Here is a 16464-nt window from a genome sequence, read left to right on the forward strand (position 1 = left end):
GCTACGCATGGCCTGTCTATCAACTGGGTCGCCTGAAACTCGCACTAGCAAACTTGAAACATTGTGTAAAATATTCTGGGCCCTCAGATTTTCCAGTGCCAGTGAGCTCGGGACAGACACAGCTGTACGCTATTTGTGCAAGGGATAAGAAGTAATTTTTTGATGTTTCCACTGGACCAGAGCATTACATTTTTCCTTTTCATGCTGAGAAAGGGAGAGAGCTGGAAATATTGTTCAAATACTTAGAGGAACTATTGTCATTATCAGTTGATTCTAAAAACAGACTTTGTTTACTTGCTGTTTGTTTGTGGTGAAGAAAAATGACTTTGAGAATCTCCACAGCCCATTAGTGGTGGTGAATTAAGACAATCAGAAATACTATCAGACATCCCCAAGTGTGCGCATTTATAGGCCTACATTTGCTCGCAGGCCAGGTGGGTCAGAAGTTTACATACACTCAATTAGTATTTGGTAGCATTGCCTTTAAATTGTTTAACTTGGGGCAAACGTTTCGGGTAGCCTTCCACAAGTTTCCACAATAAGTTGGCTGAATTTTGGTCCATTCCTCCTGACAGAGCTGGTGTAACTGAGTCAGGTTTGTATGCCTCCTTGCTTGCACATGCTTTTTCAGTTCTGCCCACAAATTTTCTATAGGATTGAGGTCAGAGCTTTGTGATGGCCACTCCAACACCTTGACTTCGTTGTCCTTAAGCCATTTTGCCACAACTTTGGAAGTACGCTTGGGGTCATTGTCCATTTGGAAGACCCATTTGCGACCAAGCTTTAACTTCCTGACTGATGTCTTGAGATGTTGCTTCAATATATCCACATAATTTTCCTGCCTCATGATGCCATCTATTTTGTGAAGTGCACCAGTCCCTCCTGCAGCAAAGCACCCCCACAACAACAGCCACCCTCGTGCTTTACAGTTGGGATGGTGTTCTTCGGCTTGCAAGCCTCCCCCTTTTTCCTCCAAACATAATGATGGTCATTATGGCCAAACAGTTCTATTTTTGTTTCATCAGACCAGAGGACACAAAGTACGTTGCAAACCGTGGTCTAGCTTTTTTATGGCGGTTTTGGAGCAGTGGCTTCTTCCTTGCTGAGCGGCCTTTCAGGTCATGTCGATATAGGACTTGTTTTACTGTGGATATAGATACTTTTGTACCCGTTTCCTCCAGCATCTTCACAAGGTCCTTTGCTGTTGTTCTGGGATTGATTTGCACCTTCTCTCCAAAGTACGTTCATCTCTAGGAGACAGAACCCGTCTCCTTCCTGAGCGGTATGACGGCTGCATGGTCCCATGGTGTTCATACTTGCGTACTATTGTTTGTACAGATGAACGTGGTACCATCAGGCGTTTGGAAATTGCTCCCAAGGATGAACCAGACTTGTGGAGGTCTACAATTTTTTTTCCTGAGGTCTTGGCTGATTTCTTTAGATTTTCCCATGATGTCAAGCAAGGAGGCACTGAGTTTGAATGTAGGCCTTGAAATACATCCACAGGTACACCTCCAATTGATGTCAAATTAGCCTATCCGAAGCTTCTAAAGCCATGACATCATTATCTGGAATTTTCAAAGCTGTTTAAAGGCACAGTCAATTTAGTGTATGTAAACTTCTGACCCACTGGAATTGTGATACAGTGAATTATAAGTGAAATAATCTGTCTGTAAACAATTGTTGGAACAATTACTTGTGTCATGCACAAAGTAGATGTCCTAACCGACTAGCCAAAACTATAGTTTGTTAACAAGAAATTTGTGGAGTGGTTGAAAAACGAGTTTTAATGACTCCAACCTAAGTGTATGTAAACTTCCGACTTCAAATGTATAATGGGGAATTGAGAGACACAGCAAACAATGCACACAAAGTTATGAAACATTGAATACCCACGAAAGGGCAGGAGAGAATGCATTCTGGAGAAAGACGTGCCTTGTGCATCAGAGCCACAATCCCCATATTGTTGGACCGTATAATCCCTGCGGCCTCCTCAATGGATTAGTCCACTGAGACAGACGCAAATCAGACACGTGTCTTGTGTGCCATAATCTATTTGCTACTGCTGGACTAAAAAAAATCTAATGTTTTCAATACAGACCCCCTTTGTCATACAGTATTTCATATAAGACACCCAGACTTTATGAAAGTTGCACAGTATACACTTAATCTTGTAAGAAATCAAATATATTGATACATAACTTGACATTTCTGTCATCCATTGTGACATTGTGGGAGGATAACCAACCTTCCAATTAATGGCAATGCATTTCTTCGCTGCTATAAATGCTGAGTTTCCCAGTTTCTTCTGATAACATTCTCCAGTATCAACATTTCCAAGCAAACAAAAACAGGGAGACGGGTGAATCTGTAGACATGCTGAGATAAAATAACATTCTCTGACAGAATTCAGCCAGCCTTCACAAGATCATAACATAACAAATATGTTCCCTTTTGTGTTTTTGTCACGATCGTCAACGGGACTGAGAGAGGACCAAGGCGCAGCGCGTGGAAAGTACATCTTCTTTATTATTTAAAGAAGGAACAAACAAAACAAAACAACAAACAGACGACCGTGAAGCTATAAATACAAAATGGTGCTGACACTGACCATTACACACTGACATAGACAATTCCCCACAAACAGCTAAAGCCTATGGTTGCCTTAAATATGGCTCCCAATCAGAGACAACAATAACCAGCTGTCTCTAATTGAGACCCAATTCAGGCAACCATAGACTTTCCTAGAAACCTACACTCAACCATAGACACAGCTAGACTACTATACTAAACATAAACCCAACTACTCTAATAAACCCCCTAAACCTTACAACCACCCTAGATACTACAAAAAACACATACATTCCCCATGTCACACCCTGACCTAACTAAAATAATTAAGAAAACAAAGAATACTAAGGCCAGGGCGTGACAGTTTTACACATCCAGCAGAGGAATTACATTTCTGAGTGCTTGATATTCAGTTTCACTGGCATATCGTATGTTCTATGAATGGTCTTAAACTGCAGTTATTTATGTCTGAGATGATATGAACATGACTGGGCATTCAAACACATCTGTATCCATTCATCATCATCAATAGTGTTTCCCAGGTCTCCCTCACATTTTTGTTTTGTGTCATCAGGAAAAGCCTCTATCAAACTTTGATACAGTTTGGAAATAAACTTGAAGTTTGTCAGACTGCCTTAAAATAGTTTAAATCTTTGAAGGTTCTGGATTGTCCAGTGTTTGCTGCACAGAGAGAATAAAGTGTTGTATCTGCAAAAGTTCACATGAGCGCCATCACAAACTGGACTTCCCTAGTTGCCTGACACAGCTGAGACCCCTGTCATCATCTGATCCTGCTAAGATGAGGCATGACAAATAATTACCTTTGTGTACATTTATACATGATATTATCCAAGAATAGAATCAATGGCTCAATAATTTAAATGACCATTATTCCCAGATCTCAGACTGTAGTTTACCCATCAAATCAAGATGGAACTTTGCATCCATTCACTGATTGTTATAATATACTGCAAAATTCACCTGAGCGCCGTAGACTGGTCTTCCCTGGCTGTCTGATCCTGCTAAAACATGATGAGCATAGTATTGTGTACTGACTGTGCACCATGACAGTGTAGCCTGTAGTTCTGTTTATACCATGTCAGTGTGAAAAGTAGGGAATTAGCTAGGAAAACTGACAGATCAATAATGTTACATTGCTATACTGAGTCTAATAAGAACTCACATCGCACTGTCAAAAACATCAGAATATCAGTTTTCAGTTGTTTGGCCGCTGGTTTCATCATTTGATTTAGGTCTAGTGTGATTGAGGCATAAGTAATAGCTAAAGTTAGTGAGCTATCCAGCTAACGTTAGCCAACGTTAGAAGAAAACTAGCAAAGTTAATTTACTTCTGTTGAAACGGGACAAAAAGGCTACAAAACAATTCATACACATAACTGCTGTTAGATATAGTAACCTGACACATAGCTAGAGACTAGAGCTTAACTGGCTGTGGTAGCTACTAGCTAGCTGGTTCATTCTCTTCAGACAGAACTTAAGTCGAGAGGGGATTAAATATTACTGTAGCTAACGTTACAGGTCAGTTACACTACTAGCTCAGCACTGGTAATATAAGTCAAACAGCAGTTACCTTGCCAGCTACATCAGTCAAATAAAGAGTAGCCAGTTTCTCCTCTGCTTGCTTTTATGACTTGGAGAAAAATTGCAACACACACAGAGACAGCAGCTGCAGACAGCAGCACCGTGCCTTTCAGAAGCTTTCCCGTCCGCATGGTCTTTGTTGTCCGCATGCGCCTAAATCCAGCCGGCTGAACCCGCCAAACAGCCTACCCGACCGCTCTGAGGCGTCCGCATGGTCCTAAAGCACACCGATGCCGCTTTTAGTATCACAGTGCAATGGTAAAACTGAGGGGGGGGGGACAAAAATGCCATTTCAGAATGTGGGGGTCGTGTCACCAGTGAAAGTTGCGCCCCTGACTTTATTTACTTCTTGCCTGTATATTATGCAGTTGACTGCATGCAAATGTATTGAAAGAGAACCAAGATTTTATTGATCTACTCTATATATAAATATTTTTTAATTATTGACAATTTCCAATGTTGACATTCAGGGTATGTATAGAGGTAGCACTATTAACCATGACTTACCAATGGTTTCTGAAACACTGCATTGATACTTGGCGAATGGGGAAATCAATAAGGTTAATGCTTTTCCCACAGAAAGAAAGTCCAGTAGCTATAGGCTAAACTTATCTGGTCGTTCTGGATGATATGAGTGCCAATGCAAGTGATAAACTGATATTAATGATTGAGTGTCAATTATTGAGCACCGTCATGATTTTTCTCTTTCAAGCCTTGGTCTGTTCCAGTAAGTTGTTGCTACATACTGTACATTGATTTATATTTTTGACGATTGACATATACAATCCTGCTTAAAAGTATGCGAACCCTTTGTGCAATGACAGATTTTTAAAGTTTTTACCATGAAATCTTAATTTAATCAGAACCAGCCTTTTGATCTGACATAACAGGTTTATATTTACCAATACCATATGTTGGTGTAGAGGGAATCATGCGTGTAGTAGAAAAACAAAATTAAAAAGGGATTAGAGCAGGTGCAAAAATAAGTGAACCCCAAGTTGCATTGGTTAAATCAAGTAGGTAAGTAGAATCAAGTGGGTAAATAATTGGGTACCAAATTAACCAATCAAAGGAAAGATCATTTGGAAAGAGTTTGGGCGGGACTCTGATAAATAGACATAAGACACCTGGTCAGTTTGGTGTTACCCATTCAGGTGAATGCAAAGCACACCATGCCGAGAGGAAAGGAGCTCTCAGAGGACATCGGGATGAGGGTAGTGAGAGCACATCAGTCTGGGAAAGGCTATACAATTATCTCAAAAAGATTTGAGCTCCATCAGGCCACTGTGAGGCAAATCATTTACAAATGGAGAGCATTTAACATGACAGCAACTCAGCCTAGAAGTGGAAGCCCTTCCAAAATATCCTCAAGAGCCACAAGAACAATAATAAATCAGGTAAAAGCCAACCTAACCATAACATCTAGAGATTTGCAGACCTCCCTTGCTCAGGTAACTGTGTATGGTTCAACAATAAGACCAACACTGAATCGAAAGAAGCCTCTGCTATCAAAAAAGAACCAAACTGCCCGTCTTAACTTTGCCAGAGACCACCTGGACAAACTTGAAGGTTTCTGGAAGTCCATTCTCTAGACCGATGAGTCCAAAATGTACCTTTTTGGTCACACCGCTATGTTTGGCGAAAACCCAACACTACCTACCACCAAAATAACCTTAACCCAACAGTCAAGCATGGTGGTGGGAATGTCAAGATCTGGGGCTGCTTTTCCTCTGGACCTGGACGACTCCACATCATTAAGGGAACCATGAATTCTGAGGTATACCAGGAGATTCTTGAACGTCAGGTCATCAGTCAAGGAGCTAAAGCTGGGCTGAAAATGGGTCTTACAACAAGACAACGACCCAAAGCATTCAAGCAAATCTACCAAAGAATGGCTCAGGAGAAAGAAGATTTGTGTTTTGGATTGGCCAAGTCAAAATCCTGACCTAAATCCAATCGAGATGCTGTGGCAGGACCTGAAGCGGGCAGTTCATGCCAGACACCCCTCAAACCTCACTACAATTGGCTGAGTAGTGTAATCAGAGTCTGATTACTGGCTATAGGAGACGTTTATTCCAAGTTATCGCTGCTAATGGAGGTTCCACAAGCTATTGACTGAAGGGGTTCACACATTTTTGCACACATAAAATCTGAGTTTCTGTTAAATAAACCACTTTTGTTAAAAAAAACAATGAAAATATATAATATTTTTTTGTTTCTGTCATTTACTTGGAATGTCTATTACACATTTTTTATATTTTATAACAAAATAATGACTAGCCTTATAGGGTTCGCATACTTTCAAGCAGCACTGTACAGTATATCCCCTATCACTGTCTGATTTCCTGTAGAGAGAGAGAGATTTTTTTCAGAAGTATTTTAGCATTAATAGCATAACAGTTACTTCTCGTGTCTATGCATCATTTAGGTACATGTTATGTACCGACCGTATGTTGCCATGATGTATAAATAAGGCTTTTTAAGTTCACCCTGCTGCATGAACTAGATGTGCAGACTGACTGCAATGTGGTAAATAAAGTAGGGACGTCTGAGACAGACTGACAGCATGGCTTCTGGCACATAAAGTTTAATGCACACGAAAGTCCACTCCCATCCAGTGACACACAGTTCCACGGTCCCTACACATGACACGAGACAGCCTCCACACAGTGACACGGTGTGTCACAAAGCCTGAACCAAGTTCTATTATTGAAGATGAGTTTGTTGAGAGCACCGTCACCACTAAAGGCTCATCTCAATAAAAATATGAAATACATTTATGAAAATGCATTTGTAAATCTGCAGCCTGAGGAGCAGTTTTATGACCCAGGGTACTGTAACTGCTGTATACACATATGCAACACTTGATCTCTTGATCTGGGTCTGATTTCCCAAGATGGTTTCTCCACAGAGGCAGATCAGTTGCCCTGGCTGCCAGAACATCAAGCAGACAGAGCATGGGAGGCTTTAGTTCTCCTGTGGTGGGTGCCTGCCTGCCTCTCAGCCTCTCCCCAACTCAACTGCACTGCAGCACTGGGCTGGCTTCTGTTTAAAACTCACCTCTTCTCAGCTAGCCTAGCCTGCTGCAACATGCTCCCTCTGTGGCACAGCTATTCCAACAGAGATACCTACCTGGGGTGTTTAGTACCAATGGGGATGTCTTTTGTCCATTTTACCACCACGTTCATGGTTATGAAGACGCATTGAATATCGCAAGCTGTGATTTTCTGGGGTTGAGAACAGATTTTTTCTCAATGGCACTCGTAAGCTCACAGCAGAGTCTTATATAAAGTATGCATGTGTATGGTTCTTGCTCTAAGTCCACTGATGAATGCCTGTCTGCTAGTCCTAGTACTATGTAATAGTACAGAGATACATTAGGATGCAGTGGTTGCATTCAGTCGAGGGATTTGTGCATATAAGTCATTCATACTGTAACACTCTTGTATACATCACATGTCATTTGAAAGTTTCTCTCAAATGACTTAAACTGACTTGATTTTCATGAAGAGACACAGGGAGGAGGAGCAGTGGGAAGGAGAGAGTTTCTCCTGGTTCTTCCTTTAGTCTTGATTTGACTTGTGACTGAAAAAAAAGAGCCCGGCCAGTCTTCCCTTCATCACAGGGAGAGAACACATCACGTCTCAGTCTCAGACGCCTGAATGTATAGCTGCACCCGCCACCCCTCTCTCAGCTGACACTGCTCTCTCCTCTCTTCTATCTCTCCTTCTCACACCGGTCGCTCGCTTTCTCTCAATCCCTATCCCTTTCTCCTTCTCTCTCTCTCTGTCCCCCTCTCTCTTCTTTCTCTCTCCTCTCTCTGAAGAACTTCTAGCGAAACTCACTGATTGTGTCTTGAGCATGCTAATATCTAGCGTCTCTCTCTCTCTCTGTTTGTGGTGACTGGATACCTCTCCATATGGGGACAGGACTGATATGACTGGGAAGCATCTGGTCACACCTGGACTATAATTTCCAATTCATTTCTACTGGAATGTTACTGTTGTCTATCATTTGTTAAAGCAATGGCATTAATAAGTGGCACTGATGATTCCCACTATGGCTCATGTATTGTTTTACAGTTGCACCTTAACTGTAGCGTCAGCTAAATAAACTACTGTCTGGGGCTTTCTATTCTATTTGTCAACTTTAAAATGTGCTTCTCTACAGGGAAGGAAATGTATTATTACTGGGAAATCTACAGAATGTCAGAATCACTCGTTCAATGTATTCCCTCTTTATACTTTCAGATGGCTAAGCAGACAATGATTTACCCACTGATTTATGTATACACTAGATGAGATGGCTAAGCAGACAACGATTTACCCACTGATTTATGTATACACTAGAAGAGATGGCTAAGCAGACAAATATTTACCCACTGATTTATGTATACACTAGATGAGATGGCTAAGCAGACAAATATTTACCCACTGATTTATGTATACACTAGATGAGATGGCTAAGCAGACAAATATTTACCCACTGATTTATGTATACACTAGATGAGGCTTAGAGGGTGCTGTGTTGAAGCCAATGTGTCTCCATCATGGCACTACCCCACCTTTGTAAAAAACAAAAAACAATATTTTGGAATAGAAATGTATGCCACATTTATTATACTACAGACACCTTATTATTGCATACTTTTAAATTATATTATGTGAGCTAAACATAAAAAACAAAATATACAGTATACAGTATATGTTATATACAGTATATGTTATATACAGTAAACATTTTCCTTAAAGTATACTTTTTTGAGATTACTAATGTTACTAATGTCCCTACTACAACAACAAAAACTACTTAAATACAGTACATGCACTTTTGTCCTTGAAACATTTTACTAAAATACTGTAGAATACCATTAATTCCTATAAAGGAGTGTTCTGACTGGGGAGTGCTAATATGGCTGAACAGTGGTTTCAAAGCCTCTCAATGGCCAATACATAGCATCAGCAATCCAGGGTTTATATACATCATTGGTTTTACTGCAAAGTCCAATCTGTGACACCATATAGTAGTCAAATCTGAACTCCCAGAAATTAGATTTGTCAAGCTGATACTGTCTGTGTGTTATTAGTTATTTCTGTGTTGCGTGTGTGATTTGAATACTACTGGTCGGATACAGGGTTCTGATTCTAAGAGGAATCCGTGTAATCTGCTGCAATCTTCTAGACCGAAACAGTCCAATTTAACCCATTTAAATTAATTAACATAAATTGCATTGAGGTACCTCAAACCTTTTTTGTTTTTATGTTTTTTAGAAAACGTTTTGAGATACTTTGTCAGGCTTGATTTGGCAAGAGGTCTGCATTCCAATAATCTGTCCAATCAACTCCTGTGTTGTGATAAATCGTGTTGACTCTAGTAAGCTCATTAACGCTGGAGCTACAGTCCTTGTTCAGGCACAGGTAGGGTGCAATGAAGGGTTCTAATCGGAACCGCCAATTAAAACTGAGCAGGTTGACAGGAATTATCATGGTTAATTTACCACCATTTGTGTGTATTGACACCAAGCCGAAGAGAAACAGTCAAGAGAAATTAGCTTCTCAAGAGCTACTAAAAATAAAGCTGCAATTGATGACTCCTGTGGGAGTGTGAAAAAGTAAGATGTAATGACTATTTTCTGTAATAGTTTTTGGTCACAGAGTCTGAACCCATTACCCTTGGTTAAGTGCTCTTAAAAACTGAGACGGTCTTCTTCCTCTGAAACTGACATTCATCAATATACTGTAGGAGCATCATGCCATTGAATTCTCTTGAAATATTATTGATTGTGGCTAAATTTACTAATTTAAAGCATTTTAGGTGTACCTTCTCTTTGGTGTACTCTAAGTAAAGACATTGATTATCAGACCTAAGATCGACAAAGAAAAAGACCAAGCTCCCTTTCCACTCAGTAAGGACCACTATAGAACATCCACTAAAACCACCAAATACAGTATGTGGTAATTATTTTACAGCGGTCAGTTAGAGGTGGATTTGGGTTCAGCATGGCTTTTGCGAAGGCTATCAATGTTCATGTTTTTGTTCGAATTTTCCTTCTGAGTGAAAATCTTATCACAGAATCTCAGCAGAGGGGTTCACTGATGTAACTGAGGTCTGAATGACAAAGTTGTTGTCATCATCTTCGCCATCATAATCAACATCATCACCTTCATCCTTATCATCGTCATAATCATCATCTGTTTCTTCCTCTCAGATCCTGCCTCCTCTTTTTCCATTAGGACATTGCAGTGTGGTGTGTTGTACCAGTGCCCCCACCCCCCCCACACCTCCCCCTTCAGTCCTCCTGCCAGGAGCTGTTACAGGTCCCCCTTCCACCCTCCTCTCCTCCCCTCTCCCCTCTCCCCCTCCCTCCCCCAGCCAGAGGAGGAAGCGACGGTAATGTCAGAAACGATTAGAAAGACAGTGGCCGTTACAGCAGCTCTCGACAGGGCCACAGAACTGTGCTGTCTTGAGACACACAGCCAGGTCTTCTAATCTCGCCTATTTATGTTGTGTTTGACAGTGCTGTAGATTGTCAGTGTGTTTGATTAGGAGACCCAGGAGACATGGCCAGCTGACACAGAGGCACAGGTCTGTTCACTGTTCCAGGTTAGGTGCACTGGGTCAAACATTTTGGCACTATGTATTTTTTACCTTGTCCAGATTTACAGATGTGACGTGGAGTCAAACAAGGATTAAAGATGGTAGAACTGTTGGTGTTTTTTCCATGATCATGTATAACAGAGACCTCTTCATTTCCTCTCAATGATATTTTCCATTCTAAGATGGTGGAACTCTGTTGATCCCTTAATGTGGCCTTTTGGATGATCCTGGTGCCACAACATGAAAAGCCCAAAAGCAATAATCACAGAGAGACTGTACTATTAATATTAATATCTGGGGGAAGAGGGTGATAATGTCTGTGTTTATGTTACGAGTCTTGAAGATTTTGTGATGAACCCAAGAGGCACTCTAAATGAGTCTGACACCCCTGACACCATAGGGGGTGTGTGTGTGTGTGTATTTTTGTTGTATTTTTTTTTATTCGGATCCCCATTGGCTGTTGCCAAAGCAGCAGCTACTCTTCTTGGGGTCTTTCTTCGTGAGTGTGAGTGTGTGACACTGTGAGCGAGGGTGTGTGTGATGCTGTGAGTGTGTTTGACTGTCTAGGGAGTGCTCCACAGCCTCCTAAACCCCACCCACACAGTGAAGATGCTCCAAGGATGAGAGCTCAAACACAGCCCTGAAGCACCTTAGTGACACCGGTTATATAATGCTCCTTCTCATGCATATTCATAATGCTTAGAAAAACAAGTTTCTATCCTCTTTATGAATGATTTCAAGTTCATTATCAACCACTATGCTTTGAATTTCTTGACTCGTCTTATTCTTTTTGTCAGCTTTTTCAGTAAAGAGAGCTGAGTGAGCTATATCTTATTGAAATAAACTATTCCGAATCAGATTACATAATGTATTAACATGTTTCAAGTTTTTCCAAGTTGTATAATGACTTGAAAAAGAAATAGAAAGGCGATTTCCATTCTCTCCATAGAATAAATGTCCAGCGCTGCTCTCCCTGTCCAGTACTAGTGATGGCAGCAGTCAGACATAGGTGATACACTCAGTGGTGCTGGTCAGACACACTCCACAGCGGTGGTGTAAAGTACTTAAGTAAAAATATTTTAAACTACTGCTTAAGTCGTTTTTGGGGGTATCTGTACTTTACTATTTATATTTTTGACTACTTTTACTTCACTACATTGCTAAAGAAAATAATGTACTTTTTTACTCCATACATTTTCCCTGACACCCAAAAGTACTCGTTACATTTTGAATGCATAGCAGAACGGGAAAATGGTCCATTCACACACTTATCAAGATAACATCCCTGGTCATCCCTACTGCTTCTGATCTGGTGGAATCACTAAACACACATGCTTCGTTTGTGAATTATTTCTGAGTGTTGAAGTGTGCCCCTGGCTATCCATAAATTTAAAATACAAGAAAATTGTGCGGTCGGGTTTGCATAATATAAGGAATTTGAAATGATTTATACTTTTACTTTTGATACTTAAGTATATTTTAGCAATTACATTTACTTTTGATACTTAAGTATATTTAAAAACAAATACTTTTAGACTTTTACTCAAGAAGTAATTTTCTGGGTGACTTTTACTTGAGTCATTTTCTATTAAGGTATCTTTACTTTTACTCAAGTATGACAAGTAGGTACTTTTTACACCACTGCTCCACAGTCACACCTCAGGGCTACAGGGTAGGTATACATGGGGTCCATGTTGGCTGAGCAGTTAGGCAGCTGCACCGTCACCAGGTGTGTCTTGTTGCAGGTACACACACGATGGTAGGACTATGTAGGGAGGGTCCAGGACAGGCTTCTGAAGAGACACACACAGATCCAAGGTTCATTTCGATTAACATGTTCGTTCATTCAACAAGCTCCACAATTACGCTACTCCATTGGAAGTACAGTTTATGATAAATTAGTTTATAATAAATTAGTTTATTACTTACTTTATTTTGTCACTGGTCGATTTAGCCTCTAACCAGGATACAGTGATGCATTGTTCTACAATAATCATCATACTGTAGTTTAGTACTCATAATTAAAATGTTTACAGAGTTTGCTGACATCTACTGATTTGTAACCGTTATCTGCAGTCTGACTGCATAGGACTCTCTCCTGCTCTCCGTCCTCACGTCCCAGGTCTCACAGCGCCCCCAGCAGGTGTCCGTGGTGATGTGCAGCCCGCCACAGCCTGGTTTCCTGGCCTGGAAAGTAAACTCCGGACAGCACAGCCAATGAAGCGGGGCAGGTTGACGGATGAAGCCTGGATTGGTGTAATGCCATGACTACAGCACTGTACAGCACAGCAGCACATAACACAACCTGCACAGACACCACACCACAGGGTTATCTCTATTGCCTAACATTACACTCTCTCTATATCTCTATATCTTTTATCGAAGTCTTCAAATAGTTTGTGTATAGCAAGTTAATGTGGTGAGTATTTTTGTACTTTATTGTTGGTATTTTAATGAAAAATGTAAAAAAAATATTAAGCAAAATCTTAAAAAATTAAATATTCCAGAGATCTCTGTGATTGCTGACCCTAACTCCATAAAGAGTAAGTGTGACTGATCTAACTAAAGTGTTATAACTCACCACGAGCACCTCTCCTCTGGGTCATCTGGGCTCACAACTGGTCTCACTGCAGTAGATCTCCACTGAAGAGGACTACCACTGAACCTCTGAATCAGGAGCTGCAGTAACTCAGGTAGCTGTGATGTCTCTGACAGCACCTGCTAATGGATCCCAGGGAGGAACTTCCAGCTATTTATCCCAGCATGTCATGTCAATCAGGAGCCAGTCAGGAATTAGTAACCTGACAGGCTCTTGCCAGAGAGTCAGGCTCCTGTCTGATCCCCCTTAGGCCTTTCTACCTCATCAGCCCAGTCACCTGTAAACTACAGGCCATTAGCCTGATTAGGGACTGTGGCTGCTTCTTTGTTCATAGCTATCCAAATGGAAGAGGGGGGAAACACAATCATACATGTAGATCTACACTCAGGCTAATTTAGCTGATGGACCTCAGGAGCTATTCTTACAGGTGAGATCCTTTCCCTGGACCTGCTAACTAACCTGTGTTTTCTTATCCATTTCAGTACAAGTCTGTAAATGTAATTACATTTTGTAAATATTAATTTATATTTTCACAGAGCACTTACTGTAGCTCTAATTTGGATGTTTAGTGTGTGGAGCCCATGGAGACAGGAGTATTTTACGGTCTGGTCTGATATGTGTCAGCCACAGTAACGGAGATGAGAGCAGGGAGAGAGACGAGAAGACCTGAGGGTTTATTTGGATGAGTAAATACTTCGCTCATCATGAAATGACCGTCTCCCTCAGGATAATGGGGATTGGAGCAGAAGAACTCAAGTACTTTACGAAATGAACCTCAACCTCCACCCAATTATAGTTAGATTAGAGTAGCAGGGAGGGAGGATGAGTCAGGGATGACTCCACCTGATCTCAGTCATCTAAGCCCCTCCTCCCTTCCTGGACATCACATATTACCTGGCATTTTCTAAAGAGTTCTAAAGTTCAAGCCATGTTTTAAAGCTCAAATCAGGTTTTCTAATACCTGTATATCTCTGGCTCTGGTTAAGATGATAATACAGTAGTGTCCTCTTGTTCCTGCTGGCAGGACTGACTATTCCCACAAATCAAAGGACCTCATCCAACCATGGATGTTTAGTTAATGATACTGTATGACTTGTGGGGTGGAAAAAAATGTGCAATTCTCAAAAACTATACAATGATAATGGACTGGCTGCCTTTGCTGTTGTCAATAACTGTACAAAAGGCCAGGTGTATATTATGTTTATTTATTTTCTAAATTAAATCTGCAATAAATACTAATTTCATTACATGGCCCCAGCAGACAGCAGATCTTAAACTGGTGAGACAGTTTAACTTTTCACTCTGTTCCACGCATACAGCAACTGATATGTAACACTGACACTCTAGTCTGTAGTCAGCTATAGACCCACTGGAGGAGAAGGAGTGGTGTTAAGAGAGATCTAAAAGGACACTCTAAGCCTACCTATCCATAAGATCTAAAAGGACACTCTAAGCCTACCTATCCATAAGATCTAAAAGGACACTCTAAGCCTATCTATCCATAAGATCTAAAAGGACACTCTAAGTCTACCTATCCATAAGATCTAAAAGGACACTCTAATCCTACCTATCCATCCAGATCTAAAAGGACACTCTAAGCCTATGTAACAGTATAACTTTAAACCGTCCCCTCGCCCCGACCAGGGCGCGAACCAGGGACCCTCTGCACACATCAACAACAGTCACCCACGAAGCGTTGTTACCCATCGCTCCACAAAAGCCACGGCCCTTGCAGAGCAAGGTGCAACCCTACTTCTAGGTTTCAGAGCAAGTGACGTAACTGATTGAAATGCTACTAGCGCGTACCCGCTAACTAGCTAGCCATTTCACATCCGTTACACTTACCTATCCTTCCAGATCTAAAAGACACTCTAAGCCTACCTATCCATCCAGATCTAAAAGACACTCTAAGCCTACCTATCCATCCAGATCTAAAAGGACACTCTAAGACTACCTATCCATAAGATCTAAAAGGACACTCTAAGCCTACCTATCCATCCAGATCTAAAAGGACACTCTAAGCCTACCTATCCATCCAGATCTAAAAGGACACTCTAAGCCTACCTATCCATCCAGATCTAAAGGACACTCTAAGCCTACCTATCCATAAGATCTGAAAGGACATTCTAAGCCTACCTATCCATAAGATCTGAAAGGACACTCTAAGCCTACCTATCCATCCAGATCTAAAGGACACTCTAAGCCTACCTATCCATAAGATCTAAAAGGACACTCTAAGCCTACCTATCCATAAGATCTAAAAAGGACACTCTAAGTCTACCTATCCATAAGATCTAAAAAGGACACTCTAAGCCTACCGATCCATAAGATCTAAAAGGACACTCTAAGCCTACCTATCCATAAGATCTAAAAGGACACTCTAAGCCTACCTATCCATAAGATCTAAAAGGACACTCTAAGCCTACCTATCCATAAGATCTGAAAGGACACTCTAAGCCTACCTATCCATAAGATCTAAAAGGACACTCTAAGCCTACCTATCCATAAGATCTAAAAGGACACTCTAAGCCTACCTATCCATAAGATCTAAAAAGGACACTCTAAGCCTACCTATCCATAAGGTCTAAAAGGACACTCTAAGTCTACCTATCCATAAGATCTAAAAGGACACTCTAAGCCTACCTATCCATCCAGATCTAAAAGGACACTCTAAGTCTACCTATCCATCCAGATCTAAAAGGACACTAAGTCTACCTATCCATAAGATCTAAAAGGACACTCTAAGCCTACCTATCCATAAGATCTAAAAGGACACTCTAAGCCTACCTATCCATAAGATCTGAAAGGACACTCTAAGCCTACCTATCCATCCAGATCTAAAAGGACACTCTAAGCCTACCTATCCATAAGATCTGAAAGGACACTCTAAGCCTACCTATCCATAAGATCTGAAAGGACACTCTAAGCCTACCTATCCATAAGATCTAAAAGGACACTCTAAGCCTACCTATCCATAAGATCTAAAAGGACACTCTAAGCCTACCTATCCATAAGATCTAAAAAGGACACTCTAAGCCTACCTATCCATAAGATCTAAAAAGGACACTCTAAGCCTACCGATCCATAAGATCTAA

The 16464-nt window shown here is 40.9% G+C and overlaps 1 pseudogene; it reads right to left on the reverse strand.

Annotated features, from left to right (window-relative positions):
• Positions 1–12403: 12403 nt before the first annotated feature.
• On the reverse strand, positions 12404–13376 carry LOC120060015 (annotated as a pseudogene).
• Between the last annotated feature and the right edge of the window lie 3088 nt (positions 13377–16464).

Source organism: Salvelinus namaycush, chromosome 15 (genome assembly GCF_016432855.1).
Source record: "Salvelinus namaycush isolate Seneca chromosome 15, SaNama_1.0, whole genome shotgun sequence".
Taxonomy (NCBI): Eukaryota; Metazoa; Chordata; class Actinopteri; order Salmoniformes; family Salmonidae; genus Salvelinus; species Salvelinus namaycush.